The 13,576-nt window shown below is 41.1% G+C and overlaps 1 protein-coding gene across 1 annotated transcript in view; it reads left to right on the top strand.

The window, feature by feature from the left end:
* Positions 1 to 13,576, top strand: part of LOC122814460 (zinc finger protein 184-like) — a 172,408-nt gene that overhangs the window by 759 nt on the left and 158,073 nt on the right. The gene's annotated exons all lie outside the window — the stretch shown is intronic.

Below are 13,576 nucleotides of genomic sequence, written 5' to 3'. Positions count from 1 at the left end.
AGAAGAGTTCAGGGGTTGTGTCATGAGTGAGTGAATCTGTCTGTCTTGGGGGGGGGGGGGGTTAGAGCTTCATGGGTACAGATATGCCAAGGTAACATGGAACTTGCAACAGGAAAGCCATGCCAGTCAACGCAAATTTAGTTATCTGACTGGAGTACAAGGACATTAATACAGAATGGAGCTGTGCACACTGCCTGCTGGGACTTTATGATAATGTTAGAATGTAGAACATAGTGAATAAGTTCAGAAAGCTTGGAATGAAAGTCGGGGAGGTAGTTCAGCTAATGCATTAACAATGAGATAGCATAGAGAGATAAATGCAAATAATGTATTAAAAGTGAGATAAAATACAGACAGTCCTATTATAGGAAACCCCCTCTGATGAAAGGATGGTGATTAACTTGTCATCAGATGGATCAATTCTGCTTCCAGTCCATCAAGACCTGTAGGATTCACACTGCAGAAGGTCATGGTGGAAATGCTTGCTTTTTTTTGCACATGATTGATATTACAAGAGAGATTCTTATGCAACCAGCTTAATTAAATTTAGTACCCAGAAATGCAAAATGATACATCAGTGAAGTACAAAAGTGGAAAAGGTACAAGGTGAAGTGGGACAGTATTAACATTAGTAAGTAAGGAAAGGGACCCTGGGTCTATCAATTTACTTTAAAATAAGTAGCCATAATGGGGGGCAGCACTAAGTAAGATTGTTGGAATAGTAAGATGTGTACAACCCCCCCTCCCCCCCATCAGAACCAAAACAAATCACATGAGGTACATGATGGGAAATCTATCACTGTCCTCCCATCCACAATGCCTTCTGATAACGCTTAAAGCCATAATAACACACGTACCTTTTATCACACGTCAGAGTTTGTTACAAGAAATTAAATTTGCAGAAGAGTAACATGCCGTAATTAGTATATGCAAGTTGCCCTTCTGGAGGGGTGGGCAGCTGCTGCCCCCTAGCACTGGGATACCAGCCTAAAAATACAATGACCCTCAGATGGACTGCTGTACCCTTGCAATCCACTGCAGGTAATAAGCCTAAGAAAAATGTACATACAGAACTAATGTGTATCGGATTGCATTCATGGTAGCTGTAATATTTAAAGGGGAAAAAACAGAATTAAGTTTAGCAGCTGAATGCTTGTTATAAAGGGATACTTGTACTGGGTACAGCTGTAAACAGAATGCATTGAATAATTTATTCTTAGCCATTTAAATGGTGTTGACTGTTAGCAGCTCATATGAAGGTTTAATTAATGTCTTAATTGTTGATGCTATGCTGGAGGTACAGGCAGTGATAGCCCACTTACTAAATGTGCGCATTACTGTTACTTATTTCAAGGCAGTTACGCGCTTTGGCCATTTATTTGGTCGTACGGTGTACTCAATTTAAAACAAATTCACATGAAGGGAAACAAGAAGAAATGCAGAGTGTAATGATGTCCTTGAAATGGTAAAGACTGAAAAGTGCTAGATTTACATTGTAAAAGTATTTTTTTCCTTAGTTAATTAACATACTGTGAATTATAGCAACGGACTGATACACTGGAATGATGGCACATTTTTGCACTCTGTTTGTATCGTTCATTAAATACTTTGGGTAATTTGCATGGATGTCATTCTCCTACTGTGAGCCATTCGAAACTGCACCCAAACCTGGACAAAAATGGTGTGGGGTATTTAAAGTAACTTACACCAAAATAAAAATCAAGATGTGAAAAGATTTTCAAAATGTTTTGGGCAGCAGAGCCTGCTTACTCTGAACTTGCAGGGCTTCAACACACGTGCCCCCCCCCCCCCCCCCAATACAGCAAACACCACATCTATCCCAACTTGAGGAAAAGAGATAAAACCCGAAAAATAAAAATCTTTAATTTCTTTCTACCATTTGCAGGTGATCTGAATAACAGTTTCCACTTTCCTTATGTGGCACGAGTTGTTACAGTACTCTGGTACTACATGTTGGCCATAGGAATTGTCTCATATTTTGTCGTCAGAGCCTCAAATCTGGACAGACATTGAGTAAATGTTATATGTGGAAATAGCCTTTTCAGCCCTCAGGCCTTATCAGCTGGATTGAGCTCCCCACAGACCTACATCACACACCAAGCTACAGCACCATTAAAGTAAATAACTTTGTCTCTAATAAATGTTTCGTGCAGGTGTTTGGGAAACTTCTAGAATTTTCAGCTGGTTATTATGCAAAGTATCATGCTAAATCTGTCCAGTGTTTCATCATCCCCAGATACTGGTACTTTATATCTTTAACTCATAAGTCATTTTTGTTCTGTAGCATAACTTGTTGCCCATTTTCCTTTGGTTATGTCGTGTTATTCAGTGCTGTACCCTTCTGCTGTCAAAAGGCATCCATAAATAAACAGAATCTCTCTGTAAATATTAAGAACCAGTGACACAATGAATGATCCGTGCCTGCCTTTGCTCCCTAGCATGATGTATGCATAAATATCTTTTGAGTGGGGAAGCGTTTTTATTTTATGATTAGCTAGTTCATACTTGGCTGCCCTCATAGTCCATGGATGTTTCCTTGCTCATTTCCAGCATTACTATGTCATTCAATTTCGCCCACAACTCTTGATGTATCGCATCAAAAAAAATGTTATTGGAGCTGCAGGGAATAAATATTGGCAGCTGACTTCATACACCTAGATTCAATTTAGGACAAAGGGTGTTCTGGCTGTAAAAGTGAAGGAGATTCAATTCCTGAACAGAAACTCCCGCCTGTCACTATCCCTTGTAATTTAAGTAGGAAGGACCCAGAGTTAGGCAGATCATTTACATGTTACACCTATCGATAAGGGACAGGGTTGAATTTGTGGTTTTCCATCCATTTGTCCAGACAATGATTGAATAGAGCAAAGGAATTACTTTGCTTTACATGGAGAGGAAGACTATTCCAAAAAACTGGGGTTCTCTGTGAAACATATCTACCCTCCAGCATGTTATATTTATGTTGCCAAGGAGATTAAGATCTCCTACGAGGATGTGTATTCCACCAGTGGAATTGCAGATCTGCAGTTTATCAGAGATGACAGGGGTTCTCTAACTTGAAATGGACTGAGAAGGGAGACAAGGCTTTGAGACATTCACTGTAGTTTTTTTATGATTCAGGCCCTTGATGAGAGAAAGCATTGCGGTCATAGAAGTTGTGTTGTGTTTTGACAAGTGCACACAGTAAGGAGCATTATACTCCAGGATCTGCCTGATAAGTTCCTAATAGAGAGAATGATCACATCCCTGGACCTAGACACCGTACCATTACTAATAAGCTGGACAATGAAAAAGGACTTTCTTACAATAGTGGAGACATGGTGATACATGTGGTTTGTTGTACACGTAGTTTCCTAGGTCCCTAACTACCAACTTTAATTTTCAGTGGTGTATTGTCTATGTGACAGATAAAGGAGATGTCATGCTTGCATTTAGTTTTAGTCCGTGGTTATGACACCAGATATTTGTTTGGGAAAAGAGCAATTGGAGGATCGTGGTGCCCCCTAGAAAATTTATGATGGCACCAAGTTTAGAATCATCTTTAGATTTGATCAGCCACAAGCCCTTTACATTAGCTTTGTCCTCCAAGAAGTAAATGTCAAAGAGGAGTGACTGAAGGACTGAGCCCTGGGAGGGTATACCACTAGTGACAGGTCATTTGGTAGAGATAGGGCTACATAATTTCTTGAGTTGTATTTGTGAGCCAGTTTGCTATCAAACGAGTTATATAAGGAGTAGCACTTAGTTGGAAAAGTTTATCAGCAATACCTGAATGTGGGATGGTACCAAATGCTTTTGTGAGGTCTATGTATTTAGTCTGCACTGATTTGCCCAAGTCTATTGCTGCAGTAAAGTATAAGAAATTGACCAGGTTGTGCAGACAGGATCTGCCCCTGACAAAACAAACTGGCTTGGGTCAGGAGTTGGTAGGTTACCTATATCCGTGTTTATTAATTCCATAATGATCCTCTTCACAGACTGGTCAGACTTATTGTTCTTTAATTACCCAGGTCTGTTGATGCCCCACCTTTGTGTAGGGGTGGCTGTTGCTGTCCTCCATTCATCCATCACAAAGCCTGTTTGGACACCGATGTTGAAAAGCCCCCGTAGGGGGTTTGACAGGTCCTGGTTCAGGCTGGTCAGTAGGCAGCCTAGTATGTTATCCAGCCCTGTAGAAACAGTGTTCTTGGTGGTTTTGGGCTTGGAAAGTGTTTTGAGGACCTGTTCTTGGGAGATTTGACTGTAGTGTAGATGCAGGTATGTGATCTGGCAATGTAGGGAGAGTGAGGGGGGTGAAGTTAGAGTTGAATTTATCCACTAGTAGACTGTCTTATGTACTCGGAATCTAAGTATATGGTATCATTTAATGTTGAGCATCATTTCTGAGGATTTTAATATACTTAAAAAGAACATTTTATGGTCATCTTTTGCCTGGGTGGCTATTTTTACCTCAGATCTATGTTTGGTTGAATTGATCAGGGACTGGAGTTCCATGTTAAGTTTAGTAATAGCATTTCTGACAGCTTGATAGTTATGTTGTTTATTGCACCCGATGATTTTGTTCTTTTAATATAGAGCCTGTTTATATTTGGGTTCCAGTCTATGGGTTTGTTTGTAAATTTGGCATTGTATTTGCTCAGAGGGGGACAGAAGCATCTGCACAGCTATCCACATATGCATTGAATTTGGTGGTAAAGGATTTGGTAAATGCAGTGGGGTCATTAGGTTGGTGGCAGATCCAGGTCATCACTCAAATTTTGTAGATTAGCCTTCCCATAATCTTTATTTTATTTTATTTATTTATTTGAAGTTTGTTGACAGGAAAGTCCATTGGGCTGAGATAAGCCCATTTTCAATGGAGGCCCGAGGAGAAAAGCTCCAATATAGTCTTACAACGACAAAAATGATGCAAACATTTTAAGTAAAATACATTGTATGCAAAGACATAAAAAATGCACAGTATTCAAATATACATTATACATATAATTTAAAAATAACATAGAAATGGAAAAGATAAAAAGCATTTGTGGACTGAGGTCTAACAATGCTTACTAAGTAGAATATAGAGATATCAATAGAGGTGGAAGTAGAAGAGATTATCAAAATAGTGAGGCAGTTTAGAGAGTCAGGCATAAAAAGTAGAAGCAAGTCTTAGGTTGATGATTGAGATAGGGAAGGTGGAGGATGTGGGGATAGGATAGAAAGTTTCAGGTGGGGTGGGAGCAGGAGCATTCCCAGTGAGAAGAGAGATGAGAGTAGAGCAAGATCTTGAAGGTGGAGTGGTTATGGGTAGTTCTAATGGTTGGGGGAAGTACGTTCCATAATCTAGCAAGGGAAAAACATAGTAAAAGTTGACCTGGAGAATGTGTGAGTTTATACAGTTCAAGGAGACTGTGATTGTTGGACCCGAGTACTCTGAGGGTGGTGCATTTTGAGGGAGGAGGAGAGGGAGGGACAGTTGGAGAGTTTGATGATGAGCTTATGAGCAAAGGAGAGTTGAATGTATGACAGATAATTAGGGAGTTCCAGCCAATTTAAGGAGTGGAGAGTGTCACATTGGTGAGAGGAGGATTTGGATGCAGTGGCAAACTTACAGATTTTATTGTAGCAGGAAGATAGATGTGACTTTAGGGTGGATTGAAGATTAGTAAGGAGAGGGGTGCTGTACAGGAGAGAGGGAATGAGGTAATTGGTAGAGGAGAGTTGTTTGGTTGAAGGAGTGCGGTAGTAGCTGTGTCGGTACAGCATTCCAAGTTTTTGGTGTGTTTTCTTGATATTTGTTTTGTAGATGAATGTTAAATTTAATTGGTTATCAATAAAGATACGAAGCAGCTTTGTATAGGGAACTATTTCGATAGCGGTCATGTTTTGGCTGACTATGGAGAATGATTTCTTGTCAATTTTGGTGCATCTAGATGGAGTAAATATCATAAGTTTGGATTTGGAGGCATTGCGAGCTAGATGATTATCCAGCATCCAAGATTTGGTGCAGGAAAAGGCATCTTGGGTTAAACACATAAGTTTGGGGAGAGAGTTGGCAGAACATATGATTGTAGAGTAGAGTCGTCAGTGTATTGGATGAGTTCAGCATTTGGGATGTTCTGATGAAAGCCATTAATGAAGATGTTAAATAGTAAGGGGCCCAGTACTGAGCCTTGTGGAACACCTGTTGGAGTATGGAGGAAGGAAAAAGTACAGTTTTTCCACTTTACAGCTTGTTGTCTGTCTGAGAGGTAACTGGTGAACCAGTTGGTGGAAGAAGAGGAAAGATTGAGATAAGAGAGCTTAGACAAGAGAAGGTTGTGGGAAATGGTATAGAAGGCCTTAGATAAGTCAAGATGGGAGGTAGATGTAATATTGCCAGAATCACAAGCAGAGTTAATGATTTCGAGAAAGGAGAGAAGGGCAGTAGTGGTGCTGTGCCCAGGTCTCTAACCATGTTGTGTCGAGGTAAATAGTTGATTGTCTAAGAGGTATGGCAAGAGTTGTAGATGGATATATTTTTCAAGGATTTTAGATATAGGGGACAGAATAGCTATTGGATGGAAATTGGAGATTTCAGAGCTGTTGCCTCCATTGTGGAAGGGAATGATGAAGGCTTTTTTCCAGAGGAGGGGTACATAGGATTCTTGGATGGAGTGATTTATTAGGATACAGATGGGTAAAGCTATGTTATCAGCAGCTAGCTTGAGGAAGTTAGATGGAATGTTATCTGTGGCATTAGAACATGGTTTTAATTTTAGTAGGAGTTTTTTATGGTATTTGTAGGGAAATAGGCTTGATAGTGAAAGGAGGGAGGTGAGTAGCATAGGTGGCTGGAGGGACAGGATTAGGGGTGTTAGATAAGGTTTGAGTTGATATGTTATTAGGGTAAGATGAAGTAAGCTTGAATACTGAGTCAATGAAGAAGGAATTGAATTGAATAGCTAATGCATGATCTGAAGAGTTAGGGTCAGGGCAGGGGTTATCTTTTTTGCCAGGACAGGGGAGGGAAGAGACACTACTCCAGAACTTTTTGGGGTTGGATTTATGGTTGTTTTGAAGGTTGGAAGAGTAGGATTTGCAGTCAATAGTTATCTGTTTTTTAACTTTGTTACGAAGTTGCTTGTATTCCAACAGGGAATTAGGTGTTTTCCATCTTTGGTAGTATTTCCATGATTTATCTTGGAGATGCATGAGGGTTATAGTTTCTTTGGTTAGCCAAGGGACAGTTTTGGAATTGATCCTTTTAGTTCTGGGAGGGGCAAAGCAATTAAGTAGGTTAATGAATACTGTACTGAAGTGAGTAGCAGCGTCGACTAGAGGAAGGGTTTTAGAGGGTTTCAGTTCATATGTTTTAAAGAGTCAGAGAAAGTTAGAGGGTTAACATTTTTCAAGGTATGTGTTAAGATATAGTTGTGCTGTAGATGGAAGGAGGAATGTGAATGGCAAGCGAAGGCAGGAAGGTGATCACTGAGGGAGTCGGGTAGGGTACCTTCTTCTTCTTTCGGCATTTTCCCAGTTAGGGGTCGCCACAGTGGATCACCTGTCCACTCATGATTGGCAGTGGAGTTTTATGGTGCCAAGGTGCCAGCCCGGTGCCCAACCTTCCACAGAAGGCACACGCATGCACACACTCACACCTAGGGCCAATTTAAAGTATCCAATCCACCTGCAGCATGTCTTTGGGATGTGGGAGGAAACTGGAGCACCCAGAGGAAACCCACGCGACCACAGGGAGGACATGCAGACTCCGCACAGAAGGCACCCCAGCTGAGAATCGAACTGGACAACCTCTTGCTATGAGGTGGCAACACTAACCTCTGCACCACCGTGGCCACCCGGAGTCGGGTAGGGTACCACTATCAGAAATAATGTTAGGGTGGGAGACTAGTATTCAGTTCAGAATACTGCCTGAGGTGTTATCCTTATTAGGTCTGGTAGGAGAGTTGATTAGCTTGATAAAGATTTCGGACTTGGTATATATAAGTTTAGGGGTTGTGGGGGGCTTACCCCCCCCCACACACACATACACACATAGGAGAGGTGCAGGGGTAGTTTGACCCAACCTGCAAAAAAGAAGTTTTAAGGAGAAGAGTGATTTTTGAGATTTGATCTTCTCCTCCTGTGATTTCAGTCCTTTTTTTACCATAAACAAAACCCCTTATCACATCTCTGAATAGAGGCATTTGAAGATGCTCTTGCTTCAGTCTTATGGTGTGAATGTGACTGATTTATGGTCTGATTTGATGAAGGAGGGAGGAAGCGACAACTGATAGGGAACAGAGCTGTTCCATATTGGTGAGGACTAAGTACAGGAATTTTGCCTCCAATAGTAGGGGTGCAGGCTAGCTGGCCCAGAGAGTTTGTGTGTATGAAGTTGAGAAGTCTCTGGGCATACATGATAAGGGATGTACAAGTCTCTCAGTTGATGGAGGAGTAGTTGAAGTCTCCTAAGAGAATGAATAGTGTTTGGCCTAATGCAGAGGGACTCCAAACAAATTAGGTAGAAAGTACAGGCCAAAGGGGAAATGGAGGGGGTCCTGTATTTAGATATGATGTGATAAAGGGGTTTTGTTTATGGTAAAAAAGTACTGAAATCACAGGAGAAGAGCAAATCTCAAAAATCGCTCTTTTCATGAAAACTTCTTTTTTACAGGTTGGGTCATGTCACCCCTGCACTCCTGTGTGTGTGAGAGAGAGGTAAGCCCCCCCACATCCCCTGAACTTATATATACCAAGTCCGAGATCACCATACCTTGGAGGAAAGGGAATATTTTGAGAAATGGCATCTCAAACTTAATATATGTAAGTCCAATTTTTTGGCCATTCAGTATCCATATTTCGTGACTCGCTGTAGTGGACCCTGACATTTCAAATGTTTACCATCTCAAGAAGCTGCACACAGCTAAGAATCAATGATCCTTTGCTCCTTCTGCAACCAGAAGCAAAGAGCAGCACTAATCTCAAGCTGTTTCCTGAGTTAATGGGTGAAGTACACTTTTATAGTCTTCTGTTGGTAGGTACTATGGATGAACCTAGAGTTGCTGGAAGCAGCAGAAAGCCAGTCTACACAAAGGCCCAGAAGAGAGATTCTTGCCAAAATTGCAACCCGACCACTCAATGAAGTCCCATTATTGCTGCACAATCAGAGAACAGCAGGAAATCAGTGCCTCTCTACTCCTGTCACTAAGAGCAAGTAGAAGTACTAGTCTCAAGCCAGGTCCCAAGAAGCAATTTTCAGGCTTTTCAGTGATTTGTAATCACTATTAAGACCAGGAAGTGATTTGCAATCACTATTAAGACCAGGATATAATGTCCCTTTGATCCTTCTCTCACCAAAGTCAAAGCAGAATCCTAGGCCAATTCCTGAGAAGCAGTTCCTAAGCTCTCCAGTGATTAGTGGTCTAGTCCAAGATGTTACACATTTTAAAAGTAAGACAGGAGAAGGGGATTAATACTCAGAAAATTGCACTATGCACTAAATGAGTGGAATGGTATGAAACAAAGACTAACTCAAGCTTTAACAGTCTAAGTTTGATCTGTCAGTACCCAGTAAAATGAACAGATGAGATGAGACCAGGAGGAGCTTCCTAGGCCACGTATACAGCAGATGAGACTGGGAGGAGCTTCCAAGACCACGTGTACAGGAGATGAGACTGGGAGGAGCTTCCAAGACCACGTGTACAGGAGATGAGACTGGGAGGAGCTTCCAAGACCACGTGTACAGGAGATGAGACTGGGAGGAGCTTCCAAGACCACGTATACAGGAGATGAGACTGGGAGGATCTTCCAAAGCCATGTATACAGTAGATAAGACAGGGAGGAGCTTTCAAAGCCAAATATTTAGTAGGGGCAGGCAGCCCAAAAGCCACAAAATGAAAAAAAATGACAAACAACTCAAAACCGAATTAAAAACCTAGGCACAACGTAGAATCTGACTGAAAAAAGAATGTAAACAGCTCAATACATTCAACTAATCGCTGTAACCTCAGATTCACAGAAAACACAGTAAAATACAAAATAAAAAAAGGTGACAGGAGTCTCACAAAATGTATTTAAATGGTTAGATAAGTGAAGTAGTATAAATCTTTTTCTCTGAATGCAAAATGGAGTCCATATGCTTTGTTTGGTTTTAGCTTGCAGACAGGAACTTCATCTTCAAAGAGTCATAGAGTAAGACTCCTGTCTGTGTGCAGTTTGAGCTGCTAAAGGAAGTACATGTACTCTGCATTCTGTCAGTATGTTATTCATTTCATTATTGCACAGAACACTGCCAGATATGGAGTGGCACAAAGAAGGAGAGGGGTTGTCATTTATAGGCAGTATGGCAGCTTTTGCTTCTTGCATATACATAGACACACAAGCACACTGGCAGAAGGTACCTTATTTCAGGAGCACACAACATAGCAGCACTGTAACTGGTAGTTTAGGTGACTGTTCCTTGCTGTGCAGTTATAGCACTTGGCTCTGCCCACTCAGTTCTGCCCTCGGTACGCTCAGGCTTCACTCCGCTCCCCTACCCTGCCCCTCTTCCCTCCCGACCCTAAATCACTCAAATGTATTTAAACCTAACCACTCCCACTCACAGGTGCCTACCAACCACCACCTGTTCAGTTTTGAATTATAAAGTAGCTCACATTTCCACACTAATTCTAATCAACACCCATCCATTAGCACACATATATTCACCTTTTATTAATACCTACCCTTTTTACAATTACAAAATGTTATCAATACATTGATGCTAGCAATACAAATGACCCTCTTGTTTCATACACATCTAACAGTTGTCACACCCTGTAATAAAAACAGGCCAGTCTCCCCTATACCCCCCTCCCTCACCATTACAATACAACACATATCCACCTGCACATTCAGCTGCTCTGAACTCCTACATAGTCACCCTGCTATCTGATTTAATCCTTGCTCTACCACATACCCACAAACTCACAACTATCACCTCCCCCTCCAACATCTCACAACACACTCTAACCACATGCTGTTAGTCCCACTCTAACAACATACCAATAAAGCACACAATGTTACATTCATTAAAACACACATTATTACATCCACTAAAACAAACACTAGTTACTACCTCATCTCTCCACACAGCCAACCTATTCACACTAGCCCTTCTTTATCATTTAACTAACTTCTACACCCCCATCTACTATGACCACCCCACCAACTCTATCACCAAATCTCCACTGCCCATAACCCACCACTAGAACTCCTAAATTTCACCCACCTCTACAACACAGAAATAGACTACCTCCCACTTAAATACCATCAAACCAGACACAAAAATGAACCATTATTTAGAAACCACAAACAACTAAGCAAACTTATAACAACTTTATTTCATATATTATCAAAACTAAAACTCAGTGGTGGCATCCACCCCAACCCTGGCCCCAAGACCACCAATAAACAAACTACCACTGACACCTCAATCAACTCCACCATACCCCTTCACCCCAAACAACACTCCCTGCTGTTCCTTAATATAAATTTAAGAAGTATACTAAACAAAATCCATGACCTCCATGCACTAATTGACTTACATTTCCCTGACATAACTATTTTGACTGACACTTGGCTTAAGCCACAAGTCAAAAACAATGAAATACTTCCCCGAGAGTTCAACGTATATAGACTCAATCATCAAAATAAATGTGGAGGTGGTGTAGCAATAATGTTTAAACAAAATCTAGCCCTAGAAGTTATCAACACCACACTTCCTATATCTAGCAATGCAGAAATACTCATCACCAAACTGAATATCAACAACAAAACACTAATCATAGTGGCTATCTATATCCCTCCAGGAGATAACACTAGCACAGTTGAAGACATACTTCACTGGCGATCCACAACCTTCAGTCACGAAACCATAATTATGGGTGACCTCAACACTGACTGGTCCACCTATAGTTCCAATAATCCATCCAATTTCATAAACCTATATGGTTTCTCCCAGCTCATACAAAACCCCACAAGAATAGACAAAACCTCCAAGACAATCCGTCCTGGACTGGACTCTCGCAAATAAAAATAATACACCCCTTCTAGCAGGATGCCTCCCTAGTACCATAAGTGACCACCTACCCACAAACCTAATCAGAAACAATCTTAGACCTAGACAAGTAGTCTATAGGCTAATCCACAACAAGAAAAAATTTAATACCCACATTTTCAACTCCCTCTTCAAGCAAATTAACTGGTCCCTCCTCAAAACACTACCACTAGATGGCGCTGTTCAACACTTACCACCTTCCTCAACATCCTAAATAGCCTGGCCCCCTACAGAATAGCTAGAATAAAACATCAGCACACACCCTGGCTTAGAAACAACACCAAAGACCTACTAAAAGAAAGGAGCAAGGCATGGGAACACTGGCTAACTAACAAAGGAAATGACAACCTTCTACTTTTCAAACAACTTAGGAATAAATAAATAAAACCATATCCCAGATAAAAGCTGACAAAAATGCCTACTACACCACTACATAGCAAAGAAACAAAAACAACCCCAAAAAACTCTGGGCCATAAACTCCTGCAACCTGGTAGTACATTCACCCCCAATCCTACCACACCCCCATCAAATGATAACATCGCAACACAATTCAATTCCTTTTTCATAAACACAATTCACTCTCTGTTTGACTATGACCAAAACATCACTACTACAATCCCCGTAGCCAACAATGAGGGTATAAACTCCTTCTCCTTTAACCCGTCCCAACCCATATTGTAAAAAAAACTATTCGGTAAGCTGAAGCCCACCAGCCTAGCTGCTGACAACCTCTCATTAGAATTCCTCAAAGCTGCTGTCGAAGTCATAGACTACCCCATTTTTATCCTTATCAACCGCTCTATCTCTGAGAAACGTGTGCCACTAATCTGGAAAGTCTCCTATATCACGCCACTGCATAAAGATGGCAACTGTACTGAGCTTACTATTACAGGCCCACTGCCATTCTTTCACCTCTCTCCAAAATACTGAAAAATGTATTCACTCCCAGCTTCTAAACTACCTTCTCTCCAATAATCTTCTATCAAACACACAACATGGTTTTTGTTCCCACCACAGCACCACAACCGCTCTCCTCAGTGTTACTAGCAGACTAAATGAACACAGAAATCAGAATAAATATGTCTCATCCATCTTTCTAGATCTCTCAAAGGCATTCGACAGAGTTTCACACCAAAAACTGCAGTCAGAACTGGCCGCATTACATCTCATTCTTCCATATCTTGGTTCCACAGCTATCTAACCAAATGCCATCAGGCTGTTATATGGCAACAGGAGCCATCATCTTTGCTCCCTGTTAACATAGGAGTTCCACAAGGCTCCATATTAGGCCACCTACCTTTTACCGTCTTCACAAATCAACTCCATAAATCCACATCTCTTGCCTCTGTCATCCAATATGCAGATGATTCTACCCTGATATGCTCTGCCCCATCTCTAACACAACTACAGGCAATAACACAACAGTCCTTCCTAGAAGTAGAATCCTGGCTAACTAACCTCATACTAAACCCAAACAAGACCAAACTCGTGGT

This window comes from Protopterus annectens, chromosome 10.part0 (genome assembly GCF_019279795.1).
Source record: "Protopterus annectens isolate FY-2018-M chromosome 10.part0, PAN1.0, whole genome shotgun sequence".
NCBI lineage: Eukaryota > Metazoa > Chordata > Ceratodontiformes > Protopteridae > Protopterus > Protopterus annectens.
This window is presented reverse-complemented; position numbering and strand designations above follow the sequence as displayed.